Source organism: Pseudorca crassidens, chromosome 17 (genome assembly GCF_039906515.1).
Source record: "Pseudorca crassidens isolate mPseCra1 chromosome 17, mPseCra1.hap1, whole genome shotgun sequence".
NCBI lineage: Eukaryota > Metazoa > Chordata > Mammalia > Artiodactyla > Delphinidae > Pseudorca > Pseudorca crassidens.
The window spans coordinates 71,125,057-71,150,909 of record NC_090312.1 but is presented as its reverse complement, the minus strand read 5'-3'; the positions used below and the strand labels follow the sequence as shown (position 1 = coordinate 71,150,909).

The window sequence follows — 25,853 nt, the reverse complement described above, 5'->3', positions numbered from 1 at the left end:
AATTTCAGTTCAGGATCTGATATCCATTTCTCCCTAAGTCAATATAGCATTAATCTTATTGAGATATCCTCAAATCTCTAATCCTGTATATTGAAAAAAAATACATGAAAGTAAGAAAGGTTGATGATGTGTCCCCTGGGATCTATCCCACTTTTTGCAATAAAGGATAGCCACAAGAAAAATCATTTTACCCAATGATTACTAAGGAAAGCTCTGTGGCCTTTAGGATTACACCTGCTACCAAATCCCATGGCTTTCAGCACTCTAATGACTTAAAGAAGAAATACTGCAGAACTAAAGGTATTTCATGCATCTGAATTCCCCGTAATTTCTCAAATTATTTAACACCAATAATCATACTTATTCCAGTTTAAGAGAATTTTTGCAGTTTTGAATTTTCTTTCTAATAAAAGTGCATGATGCTGTTGAGAGCAAAAGAGGTGAGCTAATAGATTGAACCCTCGGGTTTATTCCTCGTCCCACCAATGACTTTGCTGGTTGGCCTCACTTTTCTTACCTCTAAAATACAGGGATTCAATTCTATCTACTAACTCTTCCAAAGGCAAAATTCTGGTCTATTCTCTGGACATGAGTGATGCCCATCCCCGCATCCAGTTTTCTCCCTTCATTCACACTATTTACCTTAACTGGGAAATACACATAATACAAATGAAAGACAATCATGCGACTCTTTAGGTCTCGGATATACACCCCATCTCAAATATCCCAATCCTACCTCCAAGTGAATCCGATAAAACCTCAAGTTCTTACAGCCAAAATTCGTATTTTTCTCTTACCTGATATCTATACTTTCTAATATAATGTCTCATAACTTTAACTATCTGCTCAAACGAGGACTACTATCCAATGCCTCAAACACTGATTTCCACAAATATGGATTTCAAATAGGTTTTTAAATTTTTTATTAGCCTATTTGCCATATTCTATTGAATCCAGTGTCTTTTATTAAATTACCCCATTTGTGGGTCACTGTTTTGTCCTAAGTGGTTCAGCACCCTCCCCTTTATCCTCCCCAAATTATTTACAGTGCACAGCTACCTACCCCTTTTCAGCAAACTTAGGCTTGTGCTTCCTGGAGGAAACTTAACTTCAGTGATAAAACCATCCATCTGACATGAAAGTCATCACTGGCTCCAGTGTCACCTCCCCTATAGCTCTGCAGTCATTGACAACACGAACAAGCCTAATGCTTGTTGCGTACCATGTGACTTAACATTTAACTGGCAATAATTTCCCCTCTCTTTCTGAGAATGATTTGGTTCAATGCGAATAAAGACAGTAAAGTTTAGCTGAAGGAGTGTAAGTGAATGTCTGTGTAGCCCTGAGTAATTTAGAAGTGCAGGATGTTCCAAATTATAAGATATATTGGGCATATAAGACACTTTACATGATATGAATAGCAATGGGCTAATTATTACACGTATTTCTAGCATCATGGTACTTTAGAAGACATTTGCCATTTGTTTTAAAAGAAAAAACCTAAAGGGATGTTACCATGAAAGAAAAAAATTCACCTGGATAAGGAGCGCCCCAGATTCCCATATCCTATCAGATAAAACATTGGTGATCAGAACTTTTTTCTTTTCTAATACGTAGATTAAGATGACCTCAGAGCCAACCTCAGAAACTTGTTTTAAGAGTAAAACATTTCAGCAGCAGAATTGGGGGAACCTGGATCTTAGTTATGTCAAAACAGGTATTGGAAAAGCAGCGGTAGCCGAGGTTACACGAAGAGGAGAAATCTAAGGCTACCATTTTGACTTACTCTTATCAAGATTAAACACAGCCCTAATGAAAGCATTGGCTTCCAAGCTGTTGGTATCATCTCAATTCTTATAGGGAATGGCTTACCTCAAAATAACACTAATTTAAAATTGAGTCGTGGGACTTCCCTGGTGGACCAGTGGTTAAGACCCTGTGCTTCCACTGCGTGGGGCAGGGGTTCGATCCCTGGCCAGGGAACTCACATCCCACATGCCGCGCAGCGTGGCCAAAAAAATAACAATAAAATAGAGTTGTGTCCAAAGAAGTAAAGTCAGCACAAATTATTAGAGCCCTTGTCTTGCTAAGTTCTCACAGTTTCAAGCTTTTGCTGACGGTCCTCCCCCACTTTCCATGGGATTCTTCTGTAGTCACACTAACATTCAGGCACCCCAGCAGCATCACCTGCCCGTGGCCCTGGGGCACAGCGCCGCCTGTGACAGCCAGGATGCTGCAGAGCCTTGTTCCCTCCCTCCCCACCAGGAGTCTGGAGCGGCAGGCTCACTCACCCTCCCTGATGATTTGTTTACTGAGCCCAAGTTGGGATTCTTGGCCAACTGGCAGCACAAGGGGCAAAGAACCACGGTGTCTTAAGTGCATTAAATCTTTATATTAGCTCCTGGCTTGGTAAACCTTTCTGCTGGCTTTGTTCTCTTTTTCCCAAGCATGACAAACAAGTGGTTTTTCTTTTTCACGTTAATGATTCTTTAGACAAAAAGGAGTCGTTCAGGGCTTTCTCTGAGGCTGATAGGTGTTTCTGTTTAATGAGGTTTTTATTATACTGTATTGGCTTCCCTGAAAAGAAATTACAAGCAGCAAACAGCTGATAATAGAACAAGGCGGGAAGAAACAATAACCAAGAGGGGGAAAAATTAGTGTGGCAGCAGATGCACGCGTTGTAGCTCAGGGATGAAATGCCGCTTCCATTCTCCCTTGGCCACCATTGTACTAGTAATAATGTGGATGTGGGCACTTATGTGCCTGTTACATGTGTGCAAGAGATATGGGTATAGATATAGACCCAGCTAAACTGCCATCTGTGGAGGAAGAAGGGTGGTGAGCTCAGTCTAGACAAAGATGAGCCAAGCTCAGAGCAGGGGTTTACAAGGGCTGACCGGTTACCATGGAAACTAATTGGCGCTAATAAGTAAAGGGACATTTTAACTGTGGGAACAGAATAGGAAGGGCTATTTTTCAATATCACCGTTACCTACAATTAATCTTTCATTTTAGGAGTGTCCCTACTTAATTCCTGTGATGAAGCCATACCCTCTGCACACAACCTCACCCTGATCAACATGACATTCAAAAGCTGAATATCATCTTTTAGAACGTGTCATATTTTAGGTTTCGATCTTTCAAGATAGAATCAATTTCACTTTTTTTTTTTTTTTTCTTAAAAAATAAACTGTTTGCAGATGGCAAGGGGAAGGGAAGAGAGGTAATGGAAAATTCTTAACTTCTAAACTGACACTGCTGAGCACTGGAGCTGGTTACAGAGAGAAGGGGAGCCCGGATCTTATCCTGCAGCACCAGCTTCAGGTCTTTGTTTGAGTTGATTTTCCTTAACAAAAGCATGGCAGAACATCAACCCCAAAATGTGTCATTGTGGACTCATTTTAGAATACTTGTGAAAGGTAATGTTTACAGGCACTGCACAGGACAAGAATTAAGATCATAGCGAACAGGCAAGATCTGTTGCTCCACTTGTATTTTTAATTTTAGAGCAAGTTTTAGGTAGCATAATAACTGAAGTTATCAATAAAAGAGAAGTAGTGACTGAGATTTTAGGAAAAGATTTACAATTGAGAAGAGAAGAGAAATGTTTCTGCTAAAAAGCTCTTTCCACAATCGTGTGGATCAGAGCCAGGAGCACTGGGGAAATGTCTCACAGAAGGTGTGTTACCAGCACAGGGTTGATAAAATGGGATGCAACACCCTTACAGTTTCTTAGGTTTTACTTTTGTTACTCAATTTACAGTTTAAGAGAAGGCAAACTACCTTAATAACGTCTCCAGGGTCTTCAAAATCTATGCAGTTGAGGTAATCCAGATTTCCCGACATGGGTCTGGTTGGATTAGCCAAAAGAAAAAAAAAAATTTTAATGAAAAAATTGCTTTGCAATAATTGGCACTATTAAAAAGTTTATGGTGCCCAAGGGAAGTTTTAGCCCCATGGGACCACTTGCCATTGTTGAATGTTCCAGTGTTGATTATGTATCTGGATTTAGCTGATTAGGAGTAATGGTTTAGGGAATCTACTAGATATTGTGAAACAGACACCTCATAATCACTTCTGGGAAGAAACTGAGCAAATGATTCAGGACTCCAACTTCCAATACTGTTTTTTTTTCCTTCTTCCCTACAGCCCAGTTATAGGAAAAATTAATTGTCTGAAAATAATGGTTCTCTAATCCTGTGCTTCAGAAAATGGTACCAGAAGTCATTTTTAAGTATCTTAATATAATATCACACAAAAATTCCTGAAAAAAAAAGTTAGTCAATTTTGCCAGATATTGAAATAATTCCCTCTGTGATATGGGCATTCTGAGTATTCGATATCTATTTGTAGTCTAGATTTTCATGCTTTAGGCAAGTTTAAAGGGTCCCCCCCCAGGTGATCCCCCTCCAAGTCCAAAGAAATTCAAAAAGTGCAATATTTAAAATGTTGGCTTCCCACAGATGGTCAGGGAGTTGTTAATATTTCAAATTCCTGTTTTCTATTTCAGGTTATCAAAATTCCTTAGAAGTCTGATGGAGTTTTTTTTAAGTGGTAAGATTTGAGGCAATTAATTTATTTCCAGATAGCTCTTTAAAAGTACCGTAACAAGTATAGCCATTTTCTCATTCAAATTGCTATCAAAGTAATTACTTCTATAAAACAGTTCAGACAACTCAAAAAAAAAAAAGAAAGAAAGAAAGAAATGCACAGAAGAAGGAGGTATTGAAATGGCCCCAAACTGAAAACATTTCAAAGGAAAATTGTTAATGAGCTGTTTGAGCTATATGGACATTATAAGTGCAATTAACTAGAAGCCAATAAAAATAATCAATGACAGAGTGCAGCCCTCTGGTACCCAGTGCTTTTTACAAAGAGATGTCTGTGAAGGCAGCGAGTGATTCAAAAAGCCGCCTTTATCTATGGGAGCGCGTGCTATTTTACACGAGTAGAAACGAAAATGATTTTCATTGACTGTTTCTGAAGTTCAGCCCCTGACAAACCGTGAAGAGCTGTCTGTGAGAAGAGAGAAGTTTCTGCTCTTAACTGCACTCCCCACCCGCTTCCTCCCAGGAATGCTGGAGACAGCCGCAATCTCATCACAGGAAGGTAGGAGTGTAGATTTCAAAATGTAGATGTCACATTTCAGTGCAAACAACTCCCACATGAACACTTTATCAGTATGTCAAGATGAATTTTTTATCTCCCGGGCGGGGCGGGGGGGGGAATGGGTGCTCGCTGAGTAGATTGCGCTCCCTAGATTGGCAGGAAAATTTTTTAGTGTTTCTGTGCATCCTACGGAGGGTCCCCACGGTCCCCCGGGGGCGCACAAGGAGTTGTGAAAAGTACCGCACAACTGGCCACCGGCATAATTAATTCCCTCCACCTTCTCTTTAGCACCTCCCACGTCTTCTCTTTTTATAGCAGTTCTTTCTCTCGGAAAATCTCAGGTTACTTGACTGGGAGTTCTCAGACCTCCAGTTTCAGCGCTGCCCTCAGCCTCCAGTCGGTGAGAGACACCCAGCCCCAGCAAATGGATTGGGCAGCCCGTCTTGACACACCACTGTGCTGAGTGCTCGAGGACGTGTTTCACCAGATGGTTGGGGTTAGTGTGTGTCATCACATTGGAGTGGGGATTAGGTTCAGGAAGGCTGCCTCGCTGGAGCTGTGTGGTCTTCTCCAAGCGGGAGCTGCAGGCAAGAGAACTACTTGCTTGGGAAAGAAGAGGAGGAATTCGTTTTCTGCAGCCACAAGAAAAGCAGCTTTTTCAGGTAAAGTGAAAGATATTGAATGCGCCTGTCTCCCTCCCTCCTTCTCTCCCTCTCTCTCTCCCTCTCTCTCTCTCTCTCTCTCTCTCTCTCTCTCTCTCAACATACTTTTGAATGGAATGCTGGCACAGCACACTTGTCAAACCCAGTTGTTGCTCTCCTATCAATGCTACTATTGTACGGCTGACAGATAACAGTGAACATAGCTTGGTGCTTGGCTGTCTTTATAGAACTAACACTCCTCAAGCCTTGCTCTGGAAGGTGTAGCTCAGAAAATGTCTTTGGAAGCGGTGTTGGTCCCCACCCTTTCATATCCTCATTGCATACTCAAAACAAGAGCTCTAAATTGTTCATAAAGGATGGGTAAGTCCAAGAATGCATGTATCTTAGCTTTCAAAATTAAAAGTCTCTTTCAAACTGTTGCATTTTACTACCCAATTGATCAAGATTCTTTGAAGAGTCTATTACTGAGTTGCTGGCAGAGATGGAAAAGCTTTCTTCCCCGATTTTTGCAATGTAGGTCCTGTCTGATTTGTGATGGACCAAAGTGTTTCGAAAACAATTTGGAGATGGACTCTAACGTTGGAAACTCCTTAAGAGAAGGGGCTGCCTTCGGAGCAGCTGAGAGAGCGTCTTTAAAACACAAATGCTTAGAGCTAGAAGAAAAGCAGAAAAGGAAGAAGTAGGAAAGTGCTTTTTAACACGGCCCTTTTGCAGCTGCAGGGGAGCAGATGGAGGTAATTCATTTGCAGATCTGTTTGTGAAAGTTTTACAAGTCACTGAAAAGTAAAGGAGCATCTCTGTAATGGATCGTTAAAGTCCCTACATTTATGTGTTTTTAAACAGGCTCTCTGAAGTGTTAATTAAATGTAAATAGATTTTCTGGCTTGGTTCTAAACAAACGTTAAAGAAAAAAAAAGGTTTTAATTACAAATTAGTCACTGGAAATGAATGGTCATCCAGTAACACAAAATGAGTTGTCATCGTATCTGTGAGTAGCCATTAATTTAACCACTCTGACAAAAGCACCATGAAAATTAGATTGAACTGAACGTAGCAATGGGGTTTATATCTGATGCTTAATTTGTGGTATAACAAAGGCCTTTCAAGTTGATGCCCTATTTTTACAGGGATCAAAGACATAAAATTTTCATTTTTCAAGTTTGTGATCCAGCAAGGTGAGTCCATGAGTTACTTCTTTTGCACCCTGACAGACTTGCGCTCCCACGTCAGCGTTCAGATACCTGTGGTGCTTAAAAATTCCTGTTCCTACTGGACTTCCACACTGCATAGAGAAACCCAACACTGTCCTTACCCTTGGCAGGTGAGAGAGTCTGTGAATAATACTGTATATAAGCTATTCTGAAATAGGAGCTGTTTTGTAGGTTGAATAACAAGAATTTATGGCTAATGCCCTGTGATTTTTGTATTCAGCTGCAAAAAGATGCGTGAAAAATTATGTTCCAAGTTGCATTACCTATATTTTTGGCCACAAGAGAGTTGATTTTTTTAATCCTCTTTTTAAAAATGTATTTATTTTTTTCTTTTCCATTATTGTTTATTAATCCTCTTTTTAAAAAAGTAAGACTCCAAGAATTTGTTATATAGTATCTAGCTGTTATTCAGAGTGTTCTCTGAAATAGTCTCAGAAGTCTTCTTCAATGAGAAGATATCCTCATAAATGACCAGGCAGTTATTACAACTGAGTAAGATCCGATTCCCAATATTACATAACCCAAACAGGACTAAGTTCATAAGCTGCAGTCTTTTGGAATTCCAGTCATTCCAGTTTAGCTTTACAATGGAACTGGGGTTTAAAAAAATAAAGACAGAAAGGCAAACTAATATCTGGCATCGTGTCAGGATTAGGATTATAAGCACAGGCTGGAAGCAGGTACAGTGCTGGCTACCAATGCCCTTTTTCACCACAGCAGAGATATTACAGGAGAAAGTCAAGTCCCTCCTCACCAATGGGCTCTTCCTCCAGGACATCTGGCGTGATGGCATCTAACAAAGGCAGGTCCCTGTTTAGCCATGGGAGCCCAATCCCAAGCATATGTTGCTAATGTTACAGACTGACCACCGGGCTGCCCGCCCAGGATTTTGGCAATACGGAAGAATCCCCTCCACCCCACCCCCACCCCCGAAAAGTCAACTGTCCGCAGGATTTAGGCAGGATGAAAACAAGAAAGGAAGTGTTGAGAAATTATAAATTCACACCTTGAGAAGGCAACGTTGTGTGTTACTCGCCCTAACAAGGCTTAGGTGACAGTGAAGTTACTTAACGAACCCAAAGGGTCTGTTTCAAGACACTGCCCGCAGGGCAATCCCAGTTTCTTGTCAAAATCTAAAGCCACTGTTCCAGATGGGAAACATTCAGAGGCATATTTATGGTGACTTCTACATACCTCAGTTTGACATTTGGTTTCTTCCTGACAGCACTTGTGCTGGTAACACACATGAAGTTCCCATCAGTATTCTAACAGCTGTGAAAGTGTTTGAGCGCCCTGGGTATCCCTCCCAGAGAGGTGAAAAAATCACTGGGGGGTGGGGCTGAGGGAGATCTCGACTTGCCCTGTGGCTGCATCCTGTGATCTAGACACGCAGTAAGGTGACAAATCTCAGAGGCGAAAAGCGATCTGAAAGCTTGATCCATTAACTTACAAAACCCACTTTGACAGTGGCGTGGAAAACTAAAATACATGAATGCGGATAATCATTGAACTCGTGGTGGATGACAAGCAGGAACCTTCATCAAAGAACTGAAAGGGCTCTACTCTTTCCTTCTAAGGAAATTTATGTGACTTCAAGCAGATTGCTGTGGTCATTTCCATTGTAATAGCAGAGACGAGTGGCACGTGCGACACTTCGCATTTACTGTCTTAATTATACACCCATATGGGAAAGGATAGGGGCTTGGTTCTTTTGTGTTTTAGATTTAAATGGTTTATCCTTTAGGAATCCAGAAAGCAGGATTTCTAATACTGAGTACTGTGATTTCACCAACCGTTGCCAGGTGGATGAGGCCAACCAATGGGTCAGGTCAGGACATCTGGTTCTTTTTTCCCTCTGCAATATTTTTTGTGGGGAGAGCATGGAGTAAATTTAAGGGGATTAAAATGTTTAAGGAGCTGACTCTAAATAGATTTTTATTTTTAATCATCATTATTGACTTTGAAGAAGAGGAGGCTCATGTATGACATTAAGTCTCTGGTCATATGGTGAATTTACCTTTCCTTTATGTTAGATCCATGGGCGGAAAAAGATATTTGAAGGAAGATATTTTATGAGAAAAGTTTGTCCTGAAATATGTTTCCTATTTAAAATATTTTCAATTCAAACTCAGTATGCTGGGGAGGAGGGGTATTAGCCTGTTAGCTTTTTTTTCTCCCTAATATTCCCCTCACCCCCATAGCCAATCTGTCATCAAATTCTGTGAGTCCTCCCTTTAAAGCGTCACCCACATCTGGCCCACAGCTACCGCTCCAGTGCAATGATCCAATCACATGGGGGTCATTACAGCAACCTCCTAACGGGTCCTCTCGCCTCCACTTCCCTCCTGTCCACCAGTTGTGGGCTGAGCTTCCTAAAACACGGCTTCCATCAAAGCATTTCTCAGCTGAGAATTACCACATGGACCCTCACTGTCCACAGGATAAAGTTTGAATTTCTCAGTCCGACATGTTGCCCCTGTGTTATTCAGCCCCAACTTTCCAACTGTATCTCCCACCAAATCCCTACAGCAGCAGAAGTCTACCCTTCCCTGTGGCTCAAGTGGCCAGCTCAATGTCCCCCACTTCTGGTCTCTTACCCCTAATCACTCTAGTTTTCCATCTTGTTGTCTGCAAAATGAGAGTTTATCATCATGTGAGATATTCCTTCTAGTTCTACGTTTATAAGCCTGTGTGTAGGACATCCTCATCACCTCTGTATACTCATTCTTCAAAGCTTCCGCTTAAGTTCCACCTCCTCCAGGAAGCCTCCCCTGACTACATCTCCCAGTGATGTTTTCTTTCCATTGAGGCTATTGGTTATCTGTGGGTTGCAGTTAGCACAATTACCTTGGTTTTTTTAGCCCTACTTTCTACTTTGCCTTTTTATCACTTGACTCCTCAGGTACGGTGAAGACTCCTAAGACAGGAACTGGCCTGGTCCACTTTTATGCCTTACTAATAAATGAGTGTTGGCTAGCTCACAGGGACATTCAGACATCCAAGGCACTTTCCTCTCTACTTACCCCACTTTAGAGCCATTTACTGGCTCTAATAGTCTCCTCTCCATTCATAAGAGAAACGGAAAAAAAAAAACCGATAAAACTTGATTGGTTGTATTTGGGGGCAGCTTAGGAAAAATGCCACTTGGGCAGAATGTGTGAAATGATTGTCCAAAATTAAGCTTGAGTATTTTCTGAAAACTCCCCTCCTATTTCAGCTTTCATAACCGTGGTAGGAATTACATCTATTAGCTGCCCCGCTATGGTGTGAAATTTCAAACATGATTTTGAAAGCAGGAGAGTACAGTTTTTGGGTTCAGACAGACTTGTGTTCTAATCCAGGTACCCCCTCTGACTAGCTGCATGGCCTTGGACAGGTGACTTAACCGTTCAGCTCCCTCCTCTGTAAAATGAAGATAGGAATACTTTCTTTGGGGATGTTATGAAGAGAGAGAAAACCACAAAGCACCTAGCTCAGCACATGTGCGATAAATGGGGGAGAGAGAAGGTGGGTAGATGCCTATGCAGATATAGATCTAGGATGCATGACTGTGTTCATCTCGGTCATGTCAATCATTCCTTCTATCTGTTTATTTAAAGTGTGTCTTCTTTTAGCTGTTTTCTCTGCCACCAAAGGCAGGGGTTGGGGAAGGGAGCAGGGGTAGAGAGAGGTCCAGAGGAGCTGCTTTTGGCATTTAGGGATTTGGAGCAACTGAGTTAATGGACCCGTAGGGACAATGGTGACAGTTGAATACCCTTTGCAGGGAGGAGGGAGTCCTGGGTCCTGCGTTAAAAGATAATAAAGAGCAGTGCCCATAGGGCTGGGGGAACAAAGGGCCCGAACAGTGGACCCCAGCAGGGAGTTGAATTCACCAAAGGGTCATGTGCTTCTCTTCCTTCCTCCTGGCCCACTGTTCAGAAAGAAATCATAACTTGGCGAAACATTGTAGAGAGTCAGGTCAAACTTCCAAAAGTAATTGGTACAGCAAGATACCATTTAGACAAAACAAGGGGCTTGGACCTTTGCTGTCCTTCACCCTGAAACCAAAGTGAACAAAAAGCTGAAAGCAATCAGCGTGAGCTCTGGCCTGTTCCCAGACTCTGCACCCACCATCAAACACTGAGCTGTCTCTCTGTACCCTCTCCCCAGAAGGGCAGCTGACCGAGAAATGATCTCACAAAGCACTAAATGCTACCTAGCAAATACATCCTTGGACACTGGTCATTCAGCTTCAGTTTTCAGGATCTTGGGACAGATCAAAGCATATTCTTTCCAATCCTGATCATCTGGTCTGCACCTGCCCCAGACCAGGGAGAGGAAAGAGACTGGAACTCCTCTAAACGAAGGGCAAGGCAATATATCTGGAGATGCCTCTCTCTTCCTAGCGAACATGACTATAGAACTTCCAAAGCGAAGCATTAACAGTTACGTGGCTTGACCTCATCTTTAGCTGTAGCAGATAAACTAGCTGCTCAAAATATGGGATACACGTTCAACTGCACCATAGTGTGTTAAACCTTTGTTAATCAAAAAAAAAATGTAGCTCTCCTCTTGACCTTCAAAGGTAAAACCTTTTCTTATATGCTGATCTCCTTTTTCACTACACAGCTAGAAATCTGTAAGAAACTATTCCTGCATATTTGAAATTGTGACTCTAAGAAACCTGGCCACGCCACTGTTCATTAACTGTAGCGGGTGAGGTTGATATTGAATGGCTGTGCTGAATAAATGAGCAGACGCGTGTTTCTTGGTGAAAAGGTAGAGTCTCCCCAAATTAATCTACACATTTCAGAAAATAATAAACCAGTTCTCACACGAGAGAGTTCGATGGCTGACAGTGAGAGCAGTGTTTGGGAACAGGCAAGAGCCCAGATGGCTCTGGCTGAACGTAAAATGAAGATTCGAAAGTTTACGTGGATGATAAACTCATGAGTAAGACAGGACACTTGTGTAAGAGAAGAACCATAGTAAGAAGGGGACTTGTTTTATCCCATATCCAATCATGTTATAAAACTACATTAATTGGGGCTTCCCTGGTGGCGCAGTGGTTGAGAGTCCACCTGCCGATGCAGGGGACACGGGTTCGTGCCCTGGTCTGGGAAGATCCCACATGCCGCGGAGCGGCTGGGCCCGTGAGCCATGGCCGCTGAGCCTGCGCGTCCGGAGCCTGTGCTCCGCAACGGGAGAGGCCACAACAGTGAGAGGCCCATGTACCAGAAAAAAAAAAAAAAAAACTACAATAATTGAATTTTCTGTTTCAAAACAATTGACTCTGAAGTAGATATTCATCTACCTTCACATATTTTTGCTTTTATTTTATTCTCCTCTGCTTTATTTTTTTTTAATTCTCCTCAGTTTTCATCTCTATTCTGTTGTTGGCTTTGTCCAAATCTTCAGCTCAGCCACAAACTGTGGTTGCTAGAAAGAAGGTCTGTTGCTACAATTAACTGAAACCCTGAACTCGTTTTTTTATTACTTTGTTCTATGTTTTTTCCCCCATCTGCAAATAAAGCTACTAATATATGCAGCTTTTCCACTTCATGGAATACATAATGGGCCTGAAACAAGTTTATTTCAAGAACTCGGGAAAATCCTCCTGTATTCATTCCCTGGATGGAGGCCCCAAATACACCAATCTAAGCATTTTCCCATCCTTCTGAGCAATAAGACTTTTTTTTTTTTTTTTTTTTTTTTTGCGGTACGCGGGCCTATCACTGTTGTGGCCTCTCCCATTGCGGAGCACAGGCTCCGGACGCGCAGGCTCAGTGGCCATGGCTCACGCGCTCAGCCGCTCCGCGGCATGTGGGATCTTCCTGGACCGGGGCACGAACCCACGTCCCCTGCATCGGCGGGCGGACTCTCAACCACTGCGCCACCAGGGAAGCCCGAGCACATTCTTAATAAACAAAATGGAAATCTGAATTACAGGGGGTTCTGTTTATTGTCCAGTTTTGTGGCATGGTGTTATAACTCAGAGGCAACACCTGCTGTATTAAAATAAAACTGAAGGTTAGCCTATTTTGAGATATTAGCTATACCAGGGTCATGGGGGGAACAGATGAAATGCATACAGAGTGTGCATTTATTGATAAGTTAATTTAGAAGCGTGCACCTGTGGATATTAGCCTCAAACTCCCATCACTAATATGGCTTAGCATCAAAATCACCTTTCTATAACACGTCCTCTGAATAGACTTCCTGCCAGTTTAAAGCCTCCCCCTTAACCTTCACCTGCCAATAATCAATCTTCCCCTGAGTAGAACGTCCTAGTACACAGATGTGCTTGGCGTTGCATCCAGAAATTCTAGAAACTTCAGCTTTTAACTTTCATCTATAAGTGCATCCCCCGCAAAAAGAGGCCCCTACAAATCGCATGTTCCTTTTTTTTCCTCTTGAGAGCTTCACGCTGGCAAGAAAAAAGAAAATGTTCTGGATATAGCAAATGAATAAAAGCATGGGGTATGTAATTTTTTTTATTTGAGACACCTAGAGGATTCACATGTGTCATCCCATTCTTTTCATATATGACATCTAAATTTAGTAAAAGAGATTTGAGGGATAGGCTCAGTATCGAACAGTTTAAATTACTTTTTGGCATTTGATCTGATGTCTAAGGAAGAGCCATAGGTGCCTTCTAAATGGAGTCAAAAGGAAGAGGCTTAAGAAAGCTGTGTCGATGTGCTAATTCATTTAGTCCGTGTGTACTCAGGAACTTCCTGTGTGTGTATCTCTATCCTAGTGCTGAGAGGAGTACAAAATAATATAGGACACCATCCTTGCCCTGAAGGAATCTCTAGTTTAGCTGTGAGCGGAAAATGCGCCCCCTACAAAAAAAAATTTCTAGTAGCAATGGAAAAAATTTTGTGGTTAAGTATCAATTATTAATACTAATTAAAAGGGATGTCCACAGAGCCCCCTACTGGAGGAGCTGGAACCGGAGCGGGGGAAGACTTTTCTCCATATCGTGAAGCAGATGAATCAGAGCTGTGATTCATCTCCATTCTTGACAAACTCCATGGGGACAATTCATTTACCCTCTTTTACTCAGTTTCCTTCTCTATAAAATGGGGATACGGTGATCACAAAGTGTGGTTTCCAAGGTTCAATGAGATAATAAAGTTAAGCGCCTAGAACTTAGGATTCAAACAGCTGTATTCTTTTTCCAAGATGGCAGAAGGAACCACTTGAGTTAAGTCCTGGAGTTAAACTGTGTATGTCATTTTCAAGCTAAGACATAGTATTTTTGAGTCAGAGGATTTGTGAATACAGTGTAGAGAGGCACTCGGCAGAGGAGAGGGTGGAAAGGAAGGGGAAGAGGGAGGGAAGAGGGGTGATGGAGGAAGAGAGAGAAGATGAGAAAGGAGGAGGAGAAAGATGGGTTTCCCTGGTGGCGCAGTGGTTGAGAGTCCGCCTGTCGATGCAGGGGACACGGGTTCGTGCCCCAGTCCGGGAAGATCCCACATGCCGCGGAGCGGCTGGGCCCGTGAGCCATGGCCGCTGAGCCTGCGCGTCCGGAGCCTGTGCTCCGCAACGGGAGAGGCCACAACAGTGAGAGACCAGTGTACCGCAAAAAAAAAAAAAAAAAGAGTATGGTCCTTGGTCGCCTCTCCTCTGTACTCTTTTCTATTTTAAGCATGTCATGTCAGCTAAATTAGGCCAGACTCTAGAGTGTGGTGACACATCAGGACATCAGGTAGAGAGGTTGGATTTCATAGTTGAAATAGATGCCTTAGGAAGTTTAAGCAGTAGATTTTTCAGGAATGGGGAGAGAGATAGACAGAGAGAGAGAACACACAACTGGGAGAGTACCAGGAGTCCAAAAAAAGAAAAAAAGCGTTGCCTGTTCTCATCAGTGACATTGGGAATGAGGAAAGGATGGGTGTAAGAAACACTGTGAAGAACTAAATGACCATATCAACAACTTGGTAATTGGTCAAATAGAGGACAAACGAAAGACAAGTGACAGAGAAGACACTGAGGCTTCAAGCCCAGGTAGCCAGGGAATGGTGACACCACCTAAGGAAAACGGGGATGCTGGAAGTGGAATTTCATTTTGCAACACCATAAATATCCCAGGCTATGGTTGGGATAACTTTATAATGCAAACAGGTACATACATGTGCATATAAATGTTCCGTAATGTAATTTTAAACAGATAAAATCTAACTTTCTGATCATCAATGGACATAAGACATACACAACTGAAGTTTTTTATGACATATTCCTCCTTAGATAAAAAGAATCTCTTCTCAGATTAAGAAAATAGTTGACCCAATAACTATTCTAGTGTTTTTAAACTTTAGGGTAGTAAGGGACTTTTCAAGTCAAGAACAACAAACTACTTCTGCAAAATACCTATAATTCTCTTCTTTCAACTAAGAAAATGTTGCTGAAGAGGGACATTTAATTTAAAGAGTCTAGAGGCAAGAAGAGATGAAATATTTAAGTTGCTTCTGCTCAGAACTTTCAGCTTCTACCTTGGTTGACATCCTTTTGCAGAATGTATGAATGACATTTTACAAGTGATATTGACACTCCCTTTTTCACTAACTACAAAGACAAATCATTTTTAATTTTAAGGTTTTCCCACCCCACCCCCTGCTTTGCTTTCTATCTCCTCTTGTACCACCCTTTCATTTTGTTTCAGCCACAGTTCATTTTAAGCTTCTCTCCAAAACAGGAGAGCCATTCTTGATATTAAATCAATGAATAGTTTTCAGGATTAGGTATAATTTTATTAGAGTTAGACGATTATATTTGCCATTTCACACTATCGCACTAGATGTTGGGAGCAGCACGATTAAAGAATACACAGCTTGGGTCCGCCAGATTTGGAATTTAAAATGTAGTCCTGTTGCTAGAAATTTGTGGAAATAAAATTGACCTGTGGAGACCTGACAGCATTTTGGTTCCTCAAAAGAGACTTGGGTTCTGTTCAAGTATCTAATGAAGACTTTGGCCCACTTTATTTTACTCAACTGAGTTTTCTGAACCATGTTCCCTGGTTCCTATGGGAGAAATGCCAGCCTAAGTATTAGCACTTGTAAATCTCGTCCTCATTTAGGGTTGCATGGGGGTTGAATTGGCATGAGTCAGTATACACTCAGAAACTATTAATGGCTAATGACTGAATTGGTCATTCTTGAGACATCCAGTGCAAAGAACCAAGGGATAAAGATAGAATACACAAGCGCCATCATTAGAGCAATAAACATCATATGCAGCGAACACAGAAGCTGGATTTAGCTGTCAAGTTTAACCCTAGGTCTCTTCAGCTGGTGTCCACGTAGGTCAATGGGCTCATGTGCATATTTGGAGATGAAGGTATGGCATGTGGACTGATATTCCTAACCTCCTTCATCTCAGACTGTCTAAACTCAGACTTCAATTCAGGATTCTACTCCTACATGTTAGCTTGTCAACCTGTCTCAGGGGTACAAAGACTTCTTCAATGGGAGAAGCGTGGTCCTTGTAGGAAAGAAAAATGAATAAATGGAGAGGAAGGGGGAAAAAAATACCAGTCAAAACATGTTCTGTCCTAGAGCCATGTTTTTTGACACAAAAATAAGGACAGAAAACAGAGAGGAAATAAGCTTTATGAAACACTTCATGCATAGCGATTGTTATTCTCAGTTGTTTTGCTCTAAAATCAGAGACCCACTGAGCCACCATTCCGGTCAACCACTTCAGTTATCTCAGAAGTGGAATTGGAGATATTTTTCCAATTGCTTCTGCCACTGTTCTAACCCCTTTGGAAGCTTAGAAAACCCCACTGGACTGCCTCATTGGCTTCAGGTAAATCACATTTCATGCTGGGCAAGTAGTAAATTAAAATGTGACTAGCAATGAAATAAAATTTGCTAAATAGTGGCAGTAGTGTTATAGCTGGGAAAAAGAAGCAGGGTGGTAAAGTGGAAAAACATTGGAAACCTGGATTCTAGAACTTGGCTACCATTAATAGTGAGATATTGAGCAAATTAACCTTTCAGGAGCATGCCACCCACTACCTTTTAACCTTTATTCTGCCATTCTCTCCATCTAGATTACATTATTCTCCTTAACTGGAAAACTCTGCTCTTCCCTTAAGACCAGTCTAAATAAATAAAACATTCTCCTTAAAACTAAAAACGATGGTGGGAGAACAGGGAAGGACTTTAATCCAGTTCTGCATCACCTCTTGCTTCTAAACGGAGCTTACACTTTATCTTTCTTCTTCCCATTCATCTTACATATCACTGTTAAACTCATCTTCCTTTAGCACTGTTTTCATCCTGCCCTTCCATTACTCTAAAACAGCCATCTTCCAGTTTCCTACAGCATCCAGCCTAAATGAAACACCAGCCTTTAAGGACCCACATCATCTTTTCCACTACAACCATCCCCTTTCCCCAATGTGCTTTCTGCTCTTCCTAAGCTGGTCCAGCATCTCCTAAATTTACATCGCTTACTTCTGCTACTAAGGATTTGCTCATACTGTTTTCTGGGCTCGGACTGCCCTCCCATTATGGTTGTGAATGTCCACATCTCACCCGTCCTTGAAGAAAAATTACCCCCTTACTTCCACGGAACTTTCTTTTCCTAGCTACACCAACTGTTAATAATTTCCTTCTCATAGGTGATCTCTTACCACTTAAAATGTTGCCGTATAATTTTAGCTCTTAATTAGGTCCAATTTTGCATTTCTTGCTATTCTTCATAGATTTTTAATATTGCTCCCTCTCTTTACTGTTAGAAACAATAAGGTAGAAGTTAAGTTTTAAACCTCTGCATCTATCAAGCATAGCTTCAAGATGGTATATCTGATATATAGGTCTTCATTATATAGTCAGAGCCAGAATAATCAAGGGATGGATAGATAGATAGAATAATCAAGGGATAATTGGGATAGAAAATTGCATTTTAGTCGCTGAGAAATTTCAGGAAACTAATCAAAAGTAAATTCACAGCTACACCAGGCAATTCTCTTGACAATGTGGGAAGCACTGTCTCATGCACCAGTTTTCTGGCTTAATTTTTTTCCTTCTTCTGCCCACATCACTGTCCCAGGGCTACATTTGAGCCAGCTGGATTCCATCCAGAAACAGATTCAAATAGACAATAGGCCAACTAGAATTCCCATCTTCCTTGATTAGATGCGAAATTGTAGAGCTGGGTGTCACTCACACGCCAGCCATGCAGGAGTCTATGCTATCAATTAATTTCTCTTGAGAGCTGAACTGAGGTGATTGTGACAATTCCATTTTTAAGGACATGTGAAACTACGGCAAGACCAGAATTTTAAGGACAGTGCTAGATAGACCCGTCCCACCTGAATGAAAGTGTCCACTATCTGCTGCATATCATAAATTAAAATGCCCTGTAAACTCCACAGAAAATCATACTGTTTTTTGGGGGGGTTTTTTGTTTGTTTTTTATCGTGGGATTTGACTGTAAAAATTCATTGGCTCAAAATCACATTCTCATTTGTAGGACAATTTGCCAGTGAGATGAGAGGCTTTAAATCACTTAGAAGAAAGAGGAAATTATCACACATTCTGTCAAAGCTACCAGATATTATGTCGTGTAGGTTTCTTAAATAATCAGAATGAAGGCTAGATTTCCCAGGAAAGGCACGGAAAATATCATAGAAGTACAGAATATTAGAGATATACCTTAGAGATCATCTACGTAAAATCCCTCATTTTACATCTGAGGAAACTGAAGCCTGCCTAAGAATCCTAAAACTCATTCTTACCAGAGACAGTTCTATAGGCCAGGCTTTATCAAAAATATAAGGCAGTAAAATTCTACCAGGATTAACCGGAGTTCATGCGTCAGTTGTACACTAGAACTAAGGAGAACATGGAGCTATGAACCCAGCTCTCCCATGGCCCCTCTTGCTAGTGCCATGATGAAAAATCAGGGACTGCAGAGAATTCTTGGGACTGGAACAAATACCAGCAAAAGCATTTACTGTTTAGATGTATTCTTTGCGGAAAATCCATTCTACCAGAAATACCCAAGCACTGATTCAAAAGTTTGTAGCTTTGTTATCAAGAGCCTTGTTTGTAAAGGCACTTTTTAACCTTTGCCGAAAGAATGCTACCCAGGCAATGATGACAGTATTTACCATCACTCCCTCAAAACATTTTCCCTTGAGTTAAATCATTGGAACTTGCAATCTTTGGGTAAGCAAAGCAAATACGGCATTTCTGCACACCAGAAAACTGAATCTGAGATAGGATTCTAGAGAGCTAGTGAGTGGAGTAATCAGTGTTAGAACTCATGGCTTCTAGCTCCTACTTCACTGCTTCACGCTTCAAGTGATTACAAATATATTACATTAGGGAAACCTGTTGCCTTACATCAGTTGGGCTGTCCCTCAGTGATGTCACCTCATTGAGAAATAAACATTTAAATACGTCCCCAGGTACTGGACTTTTCCCAAGAGAAGTATAAGAGCCATATTCTTCACAGCTTTATAAATTATGTGAGTGTATATACCATTATATACCTACATAATTTATGTCTAAAACTGATCTATTTGTAAAGGAAGTAAAATTAATCATTGTTGGATTATAAATGTCTTTCATAACCATTAACTTACATTTTTCATCTTGCACTATTGAGAATAACAATTTAATAATTCAAAATAAAAGATTAACTTAGAATCCTTAAGTGTGGTTTTGATTTTTTTGAAAAAATAGTTTTGTTTTCAAAACATGTCCTAGATTTCTTTTTGTTGTTATAAGTACCTAAAGAAAGCCATTATAATTTTCAGAGCAATGAAAGAAATATGCCACAGGAAAAAGAGTATTTGCATTCATATTGTTAAGTTATTGGCTATATTTCAGTTCACTGGAGGGTGTGACTGGAAACCTGGTTATTATTATAAAGAAATCAGGCTTACCAGTATTACATCTGCTGATGAAAGGGAGAATTCTATTGTCAAGGTAGAGGTAATTTGGCAGAATAATTACCTGTTTTTCATATAGCTAAACCTTAATCACAGCGAGTGCTGGAAACGGATTCTATGAAAAATTATGTCTTTGGTCCTTAAGAATACTTTGTTCATACTATTTTCAACTAAGCCTATACATTGACCACTTCTATAAAACATGCTTTCCTATTTCTTATTTGTATCTCAACTGTTGTTTATAATGAAAATAAAGCAGGTCATTTTCACTACTCAAAGGGAGGACCAGTAGAAATAAAGCTGAACTCTTCCCAAACTCTTTACAGCTCTTTTGTTCTGCCTCTGAGCAGCAACTGCCCTTGAGTTTCGATGATTTTTTCTCAAACATGATCACAATCTCCACCAAAGAGACCACATAAAATGGCAAACTGTTAAAAATAAAAAAACAACACAAAAAAAGGATGCAGGTCCTTCCAGAAGTAATATAACTCGAGAGCATCTTTCTCGTTTCCCTCACTCATCACAGAGACTCCTAAGTTTGCTCAATCTTTAGCTTCTTATACACATTGAAAATGGACTTCCTTAGTTTGTCCTTCCTTAGTAATTCCTCTGATGTTTTATGAAATTTGATTTTTCCCAATTTATGAAACTTTTAATTTTATATAACAATTTATACTTTCCAAAGTGCTTTCCAACATTTCATTTGATTTTTACCACCCTGTGGAGCATGTCACCCAACTAAGTACCTGTGTCATTGAAAGATATCTAGGGTTATAAGACCATGAGGTATGCAACTTTCATTGAATTCAAGGAAGAACAAACAAAATATATACGTGCAAACATACATAAATACATAGAAAGAGAAAGTGAGTGACCAATTGATAAAAAGACTGGGCAAACTATTAGCAATATATGGATCTGAGTAAATGATATACAAGTGTTTTTTCTATTATTTGTGCAACTTTTCTGTAAGTTAGATCAATTCTCCAAACCTTAGATTTTTTCTTTGTAATTATTTTCAAATACAAACTTTTTTATAGAAGATACAGAGACACAGGAGTTAAATAATTTGCATATGCTAATAGAGCTGATTAGAATCCAGGTCTCTAGTTCTCCACACTTCCTCCAAACCTATAATCTATTCCTGTATAAACTGAAAAGTAATTTCCACCTAAAATATTTATAAACCACAATTACATTTTTTGCCAGTCAGTCATCAGTACCATAGCTCAGGGAAAACTCATAATTATTATTTAGCTGTAACTTTTGTTTATATATCATATTACCCATTTCAAATCATTTTTACAATCCTATTTTATTTGATCCTCATAACTCTTTGGATGAAGTAGATAGCACAGGCATTACTGGACCCATTTTACAGATTAAGAAACAGGCTGTGGAGGTTACTTGTATCATTATTGTTCATAGCTATTAACTGGCAGTCATACTCTGCAGAGAGATACTCAGGTCCTAAAATTCCAGAACCAGTACTCTTTCCAATTTATGCCCTTGACATTCCAATGCCTTTTATACTCCTAATGACCATAGCTGAAAATTCTAGGGCTCATGCTTTATTTAGTAACAGAAAAAAATAACATTCTCTTAAAGAACAAAACTAAATGACTGAAAAAGATGCCTGTGTTTTATTTACTAATATTATACATAATAACAGCTAAGGTTTATTGAATACGTACCTGCTGTGTGCAAGTAAGTGCTTTATATACATTATCTAATTTAATTTGTTCAACATCTCTATGACATGCAGTTCTCATGGTCCCCATCATACAAACAAGGAAACATGTCTAAGAGTCTGACTAACTTGACTGATGTGTAGAACTACAGGGGTTAAGGCAGGACCTGGACCACTCCGAACTCCTACCATTAATTAAACTGTCCTATTCCACATTTTCCCTTTTTTCCTTTAAGCTCAGTTGATATTTTAGCCAATTTCTTTTCCATATATTCAGTGATCTTTCACTTCTGCAATCGAGAGAATTCTTTCCAGGAACACAGTTTGTATGGAAAAGCATGTGTTTGAAAAAGCAGGTACCACATCCTATTTGTATCAGCAGCAACCCCTGGCACACATTAAGCATTCAGTAAATGTTTGTTAAATGAATAAATGATGTTTGGAGTTCTCTATTAAAAAGCTTCTAAGACGTCATGATCTAAATACTTAAATACAAGACCTAAAAATTGAGTTGGTTCAATTTGCCAAACCTCAGCTTTAAAGCAAAACACAGTTTCAAAGCCAGGGAAAAAAAAATGTAAAGAAACCAAATTTCACTTTAAAAAATTTTTAAGCCAGCTTTTGGAAACTTGAACTGCTCTGTCAATAATCTGACAGATTTCAACTGTCTGGATAACCTTTTTTGGATAATCTCCTGTCTCTGTGACAAAAGTCATACTCAGTCTTACTGCTGGGAGTCCATGATTTTTCCCTTTGCTATAACCAGTCAGGATAAAAGGTGAACACAGCTGACTTACTATGTAAGGTGCCCTCGCAGGTACCGGCTGACGATGCAGGAAGGGACCAGTCAGGGAAGACGTGAGGTCAAGGGAAGTGGCAGGATACAGGGGATATACTTTTCCACCTCCTTTCTTCCAGCCCACGATTCCAGCTGTCCCTTTTGTGGTTTCTTCCCACACCAGTTTCCAATAATATTCACTTGTATCCATTTTTCCTCAAACAAGAAGAGTTAGGTGAGCCAAGAGGACAACATTCTCCTGCCTCCTTCCTGCTTTAGTAATATGACCTTTGTCCTACTCCGTGCACCGCCCCCCAGCACACAGACACCTTAAGTGCACAGCTTAGCTTGACTGCAATGTCAGGGAATTTCAGGGTAAAAAGTGCATTCGTGGAAGTCAATCACACATCGGGTCTCAGGTTTCTCCACTTGGCACCGGTTTATAGCATTAAAGCAGTTCCTTTCAGGCGTTGCCCATTATCACTCCTCCTGCTGTCCATCACCCTTGCCTCAGGCTTGGGCTCTTAATCTCTGGTTCTTCTTACTAATGCACTTGCCAGCCCCAGACACGGGTACTTGCAGATTCTGCAAAACGAGGCTTTTTCCTGTCTTGGGCTCAGCACATCCTCTATCAGCAACCCTCAGAGACTTCAGCCCTGCGGTCAGCTATGTCCCCCACGCCTCTGCTTTCTCCTCATCTTCTCTGCCCAGTCTGTGCTCCTGTGCTCTGCCCAGCCCCTGCTCTCTAGTATATATGTTTTTGCATTTGCCTTTTTTTTTTTTTTTTTTTTTTTTTTGCGGTACGCAGGCCTCTCACTGTTGTGGCCTCTCCCGTTGCGGAGCACAGGCTCTGGACGCGCAGGCTCAGCGGCCATGGCTCACGGGCCCAGCCGCTCCGCGGCACGGGGGACCTTCCCAGACCGGGGCACGAACCCGTGTCCCCTGCATCGGCAGGCGGACTCTCAACCACTGCGCCACCAGGGAAGCCCTGCATTTGCCATTTTTTCCTCCGCCTGCTCACAAAAAGACTGGAGGGGGCAAACTGGATTCGGCATCAAAGAAAGAAAAAGCTTTCTTTGGATTTCTTACACCAGCCCTAACAGCTTGAGTTGACCAGATGCCCTGAATAACTGTTTGTCTCCAGGGCTGAAGTCACAACAATAACATTCAGGTTATTATTAATAATGATCAGTCATTGTCTTTTTAAAGAGACCCTTACTGTTATCTCTTTATATCATTTAATATTTATATTTAAATACAGGAACCTAAGCAGCTATTGCCAGGGTCACCGCTTAGTTCGTGCTCACTGAAGAAAGGAATGTTTTTTACTGACTCAGGGCAAATAATACTGAACTAGTGATTAGGACACGAACACCCTAAAAGAGCCAGAAAAGGAGGGAGAAACTGAATGATACTGAGTACCGACCACGTGCTATACACTGCTGTTCACTTTCTGACTTCATTATTCCTGTACTAGTCATTCTAGTTAGAAGACTAAAAATTAAAAAAAAAAAATTACACACCTGTAGAGCTAGGATTTGGACCCATGTCAGTTTGTCTTCAGAAATCAACGCCGATTTTTTTTTCTCAAAAGAAAGTTCTACATAAATGCTAAACAGTAAAACCTCATCATTAATTACATGAGGGAGTTTACATTTGCCTACAATTTACACCCTTTTTTTTCCAGACTCATTCAACTGCCAATGCCAGTAAAGTGCTTCTTCCCACAATTTACTAGGCTTTTTGGTAAAGAGCTAAATGAAGGTTTGCTATCAAGCTAGCGAGGCAGAGAAGACTGAGATTCCAATAAAGACTTGCTAACTGGTGTGCAACACCACACCCATTAAGAGTGGGACAGTTCCTACAGAATACAGACTGGTCTCTACATCGTTCATTAAGGGCTGCCTTAGACGTGTTCCGTTGGGTTAATGCCCAAGCCGGCCCTGAGAGGGTTGAAACAAACCCCCATGGAAAACACTATGGGTTATTTAGAATCTAGGGCATCAAGATGAACACGCTGTTTGGTGTTTTCCATGAGGCATTATTACCGTTGTTCCAAATTAGCAAGACATACGTGCGCTTGCTTAATGCGTTTTCTCTTGATTTACATGCCCTTGCTTCTTAAATCATTTCCAGAAATCCTTAGGAAATATGAAAGGAGTTTATCAAACGAACGTGTTATCTTTTCCTCCAGCAGAATGTCAGACCACTTCTTGAAAGATCCTCTCCAAATTCTTCAGCTCAAACCAATTTTAACAAACTTGAATATACACACCATAATTAGGAAGCCAATTTATTCAGTTCATTTGCATCCGTCTAAATAATTTTTCCTGACAGATGACTTCCGTTCTAAGTACCAAGTACTTTTTAATCCTCGGCAGGTTATTGCTGAGGATAAATGATTTCACATTTCTCATAAAGATGCCAGTCATTAAGAATATTAACACGAATTCCTTCCCCTTGAATAGAAAGGAGATGTCATTTTAGCAATGTTGCTGTGTCAGCCTTTCTATTGTCAAACACAACAAATGATGAGAAAATCAATTTACTCTTTAGAATTAGTCAAGTGAGGAATTCTTTGAAGTGACCGCGCAGGGTTTTGCCTGGGCCCCGTAATCACATAAAAGCGAGTACTGTATATATGTGGGTAAAATGTTGTGAAATTTAATGAGGACTGTTTGCTGCCATAGACCTTCCAGACATAATGTATCTCTGAAAAAGAATTCCCCACTCCTAAAATAGAGGTTTGATGAGCACCAGATGTGGTTCAAATGAACCCTTGTCCAACGGAACTAAGAATATATTTTGATCTGTATGAGGCACAGTCCAGAGACAGGGGACGTGATTCCAGCACAGCCTGTGTTGAGGTTGGTGGTGGAGTTTGAATGTATTTATTTACTCCATAAAGCTTCTCTCGTAAGGCAAAATGCAAATGAGCTTTTAATGAATACTTTCTAATAACTGGAGAATGTCATACTTGCTGCTTCTGAGACAATTTACAATTTTATTTTGTAATCTAAGATGTGTGGAAGAAAAGCATTTCCACGGGTAGCCACAAACTTTAGAATGATCTGTGTCCTGGCGATGATTTTTGCAAGTTTCACAACTCAGTTTCTCCGCCCATAAAGGGAAGATTAGATCATTGTTCAAAAATGACAGGCATGTAATACTTGGAAATGACTAAATAATGAAGTGCATGGATTCTACAGAAATGCTGGGGAGAAAAGAAGATTAATTTCAAGCCAAAATCTAGTACAAACACGACCTTCCTATTGTAAATCTCATGAACAGGGAAAGAAATTACATCGAAGGCTTTGTTTCTAGGGCTGAGAATATTGTACATTAATATTGGGATGTTTCAGATGGAAAAAAAATCTGTTTATTATAATCTCTTGTCTGTAGAGATGCGAAAAATTCTTTCTGCTACATTGTTCTGAAAGAATGCTGTTAGTAAAGATTTAAATGACAGGCATGGCAGGGTCATCTTCTGATTCCTTTGCCTTTGGGC

The 25,853-nt window shown here is 40.6% G+C and overlaps 1 protein-coding gene across 11 annotated transcripts in view; it reads left to right on the top strand.

Annotated features, from left to right (window-relative positions):
- The first annotated feature begins 4,970 nt into the window (after positions 1 to 4,970).
- SULF1 (sulfatase 1) overlaps positions 4,971 to 25,853 on the top strand; it is a 161,432-nt gene continuing 140,549 nt past the window's right edge. For 8 of the 11 annotated variants that reach the window (XM_067712091.1, XM_067712092.1, XM_067712099.1 and 5 more), the window contains exons 1-2: positions 4,971 to 5,109; positions 5,451 to 5,771. The gene's annotated coding sequence lies outside the window, so the exon portion shown is untranslated. Of the gene's footprint in view, positions 5,110 to 5,450; positions 5,772 to 5,932; positions 6,132 to 25,853 lie in introns of those variants that run through there. The other 3 variants (XM_067712098.1, XM_067712095.1, XM_067712103.1) reach the window with 2 other exon arrangements.